At 35.9% G+C, this 4,571-nt stretch overlaps 1 non-coding gene across 1 annotated transcript; it reads right to left on the reverse strand.

Moving 5' to 3' along the window:
* Positions 1 to 2,904: 2,904 nt before the first annotated feature.
* Positions 2,905 to 2,975, reverse strand: Trnag-gcc (transfer RNA glycine (anticodon GCC)). The gene has a single exon. It is a non-coding gene; the product is annotated as a tRNA-Gly (tRNA).
* Positions 2,976 to 4,571: the final 1,596 nt, after the last annotated feature.

A 4,571-nucleotide genomic window follows, 5' to 3' on the forward strand; every position in this document is an offset into this window, starting at 1 on the left:
CGTATTAAATACGTAGTTCAAAGATGAGTACTGTACTCAGTGATTGCAATGGTGATTTAAACGGTGTGATTTAAAATGCGAGTTAACAGAATGATTGTATATCAGAAAGTGCTTAAGCGTTTGAGTTTGCACGGTACTCAAGTGGCCCACTAAATCGCTTGGCTTGAATAACTTCAATCGTTTAAGTTTTTGCATATTCTTTTCCGCTTCTAACTGCACGAATTCATACAATGGTAGCAGATTTAGAATCGCATCTAACGATTTTGAAGGAGTGCTACGCATCGCTCCCGTTATAGCAATGGACACTAACCTTTGCAGTTTTGTCAGCTTCTTCTGTGCAGTAGCCTCTTTTGTTTTTGGCCACCATACAAGAGCAGCATATGTCAGTTTTGGACGAATAATGGAAGTATAAATCCACTTTATCATTTTTGGTCTTAAGCCCCATTTTCTTCCAAATGTTTTAGAGCATATCCAGAAGGCACTAGTTGCCTTTCCGATCGCACACTCAATATGAGCATTCCAGTTTAGTTTAGAATCCAGAATGACTCCCAGGTATTTGACCTGTTCACTAAGCTGAATGTCTAGTCCTCCAAGCTTTAGAGCTTTTAGATCAAGTTTCCTTTTCCTAGTGAATGGTACAATTACAATTTTTGACGGATTAATGCTAAGGCCTTCCTGAATACACCACGATTGGGTAAAATTTAGAGCCCATTGCATTCTTTCAGAAATGATATTGTCGAATTTTCCCCTCACTATGATGACAATATCGTCAGCAAAGCCTACAACCTCGAAACCTTTTTCTTCTAAGCTTCCTAGAAGATCGTCTACAACTAAGGACCACATTAGTGGTGAGAGGACCCCTCCTTGAGGGCAACCTTTTGTTGCCCATACTGTAAGAGACGAACTTCTCAGCTCTGAAGAGATTTCTCTTTTTGCAAGCATGGTGTGAATCCATTTGATAATGTTCGTGTCGAAGTTTCTTTTCTTCATGGCACGATCCATTGACGAATAAGAAGCGTTATCGAAAGCTCCTTCAATGTCCAAGAAAGAACAAAGTGCTAATTCTTTTACCGAAAGCGCTTTTTCCACCTTAGATACCACTGTATGAAGTGCCGTAATAGTTGACTTACCGGACTGGTAAGCAAACTGGAACTTAGACAGTGGATGTTTAATCATGTAATTTGAGTTGATATAATCACTCAACACCTTTTCCATAGTTTTCAACAGAATTGATGAAAGACTAATGGGCCTGAATGATTTAGGATGCGTCTTATCTCGCTTTCCTACTTTTGGTATGAAAATAACTTTTACTTTCCTCCATGAAGATGGAATATAATTGAGTCTTAGACTTGCCTTGAAAATCTCAATTAACGGCGGAATCAGCACTGATTCTCCGTTTTGAAGCATTGCTGGAATTATTCCGTCCGGTCCGACAGATTTATAAGGCTCAAAAGATCTCACTGCATTCTCTACCCTGACTTTCGTAAAGATATCGTCCGCCAAGGCTTGTGCAACATTTTTCCCATCATCAGACATTTTAGTTGTTCTTGCTGAACATCTTTGACTTTCAAACGAACCACTTGTGGAGGTATTAGTAGATCCACAAAAGAAAATATTTTTAAAAAATTGATAATTATGGGAAATTTACAGCTTTAATGTCTTAGCCAATAGGTAAACTAATAAATTTGCTATCAAAAATGAGATTGATGTCATTTAACATCAACAATTACCAAATATTGCTTGCACCACTATGGGTACACTGTTCCTTTAGTGGCGGTAAAAAATAATTTTGGTTCCCATAGTGGTGCTATCTATTGATTTCTTATGGGACTCGCCACTATTGGTACAGTTGCACCACTATAGGTGCAAGGGAGTCAATTTTATTAAGGAAAATCATTGTTTTTAATAGTTTTTCAAGCGAAATTTGAGGATAAGTTGCATTTAACAGCATATTTGAAGCACGACGCATCAAATCTCATTAAAACCCCACTACCTCTACTATTGGTGCTACCTCCACTAAGGGTACGGTTACCCTACTTATCGAGCTGCAACGTAAATATAGAGAAAAATCTCTTTTTATTTTCACTGAAATTAAACGATTTGCAATTCAATACAGTAAACAAACAAACAACAATGCGTTCTCGATTCATTTCTCACGAAATTGGGGGCTGTCCACAAACCTCATGAACTGATTTTTCGTAGACTTTTCTTTTCCCCCTCCCTTGAAGTCCACGTAGACTTTACCAAATTTTACAAAAGAAAATATATGAAAATCAACCACGTTTTAAGTAATTCAGCTATTCAAGTACATTTTAGTTTGTAAACATTTCAAGAAAATTTAAATTTCATACATAACAAAATAAAACTGAACAAAATCCAATAAAACAAAAATCTATTTTGGGGCCGTAACACTAGTTATGTAAGCAATTTTTCTGGGTTTTTAAACCCCCCTCCTCCCATGTAAGATTTTTCCCATACAAATATTTTTTTATTTATATGGAGCGTAAGAAAATGGCAGACCCACCACCCCCATAAGTGCTTACGTAATTAGTGTACGACTCCATTAGGACGAAAATAAATTTAATCCTCTGTCCACAGCTGCTGAAACCTAATCTCCAAGCCACCAACTAATTGAATTTCTGTTGGATTCCCCTTGCAAATACCAAACAATGTCTTTTGAAAATTAAATTCTAATGTCTTTACTGCTCAACACAGAAGATTTTTCTGGTGCAAACCACGATAGTTTTAAGTAGAAGTAAAATTTAAAGTCTACGTGGACATTTGGTATACCCCCTCGTCACCCTTCATAGACCAACGTAGACTTCTTTAGATCAACAATTTCTTATTTAAGACAGTAAAAAAGTTAAAACTAAGTTAAACACAGTTCAGTGGAGAAAAAATCTTTGCATCGGCCGGGAATCGAACCCGGGCCGCCCGCGTGGCAGGCGAGCATTCTACCACTGAACCACCGATGCTTCATGCTTTCCGGGAAATACGTTAAAATCCGGACATATTTAGGTATTATAACAAATTCTAGTCTAGGTGTAGAATACCGTACTAAATTTCAAGCCTTCGAGTAGAGAGTAAAAGTTCAGTTTTAATCCTATAATTAAAACTTGATTAGAAAATTTGCAATTTATGCTATGAAAATTTATTTAACATGTCACTTTTATTATAAAAAAAACTATCTCTCGCTTAACACTGATAATTCAATTCAGGTCCGATTATTCTTCTTAAATTTGGGCTAATTTGGACAAAACCTAACTGAGCACAAAAAGATTTTCAATGGACGCATTTTCATCCGTCACAAAAAAGGATTCAAATCTGTGTTAAGGTACACTGGGGGAAGTGGAAAAGGAAAAATCGATAGTGCATGTTTGCATTAGTGTAAAACCAGTTTAAATGATCTAAATTCATTCAATCAAAATGGGCTATCAAAAACAGTCAATTGTGCGGTAATTCATACCATTTTGGTTGCTTAAAATTCATGGAAAAAGATTTAAAAATTAGGAGTTGTTTTTTCCACTTAACCCAGTGGGATGGGGTAAGTGGAAAACCCATGTTACCTTGACCTTCAATGGTGATGAGTAGTTACATATAACTAAAATCAAAACGGAAATTGCTCTGAGTGTCTTTCGTCGAATAATTTCATTGGCTTAACGGAATATGTCCCCAAGGAATTCTCGTAATAGCTAGTGAAGGGCTGGTTTTTGTCTTCTCGAACATTAAGTGCGCGTAAAATTTATAGGTTTGCCCCAAAGATGAACTTTTTATAGGAAAAATGGGGCTTACAGTGTTATAAACTAATCGACTTAGTTTAACGAATTGAGAAGATGTCTGTGTGTGCGTGTTTGTATGTATGTGTTTGCGAAAAACACGTACAAAATTATCTCCTATTCTTGTTCGCACAAAAAATTGCATTCAACGGTAAAGCTTGCTTTAAATTTAAATAAATGTGAATTATGGAATATATTCACCTACCGGTGCTATTTTTTCTTTCTCATACATTTTTTCATACGTAAAACATGTATAATTTGGTATTAATCGATAGGTGGATTAATCAGGCTTTTTTCTTATGTACATTAATCCAATCACCACTGAAATCACAATGATAAGAAAGAAGGAACATATTAAGATTCACAGCCATCAAAATAAACCCTGGAGGGAAGGAAATAATTGCGCGATCAGAACATTTTCCACTTCCCCCGTAGTGTTTGATACCAGGGGTAAGTGTAAAATCTTTAAATTATTTGCTTTAATGGTACAAACCACTACAAATTGAATGTGATTAGTTTATTTGTACTAAAATGGTCACCTGTGACATAAATTCACTGCCAAAGGGACAATGTGTGCAAATAAGAATTGATTTTATGAATGCAAAAATTAACTTTTCTCGAAACCTCAAATGACAGCTCAAGCGTTAACTGTGCTAGTGTATGTATTATTCAAATTTTAATATAGTATTAGTGTGGGCATCAAAGTATATGCTTGCACAATGTTATGGTGTGGTAAAAATTGTAGAGTATGTACAATTCCAATTTTTCGAGTCAATTTTTACACTTACCCCCTTT

The sequence above is a fragment of the Armigeres subalbatus genome, chromosome 1, assembly GCF_024139115.2.
Source record: "Armigeres subalbatus isolate Guangzhou_Male chromosome 1, GZ_Asu_2, whole genome shotgun sequence".
Lineage (NCBI taxonomy): Eukaryota > Metazoa > Arthropoda > Insecta > Diptera > Culicidae > Armigeres > Armigeres subalbatus.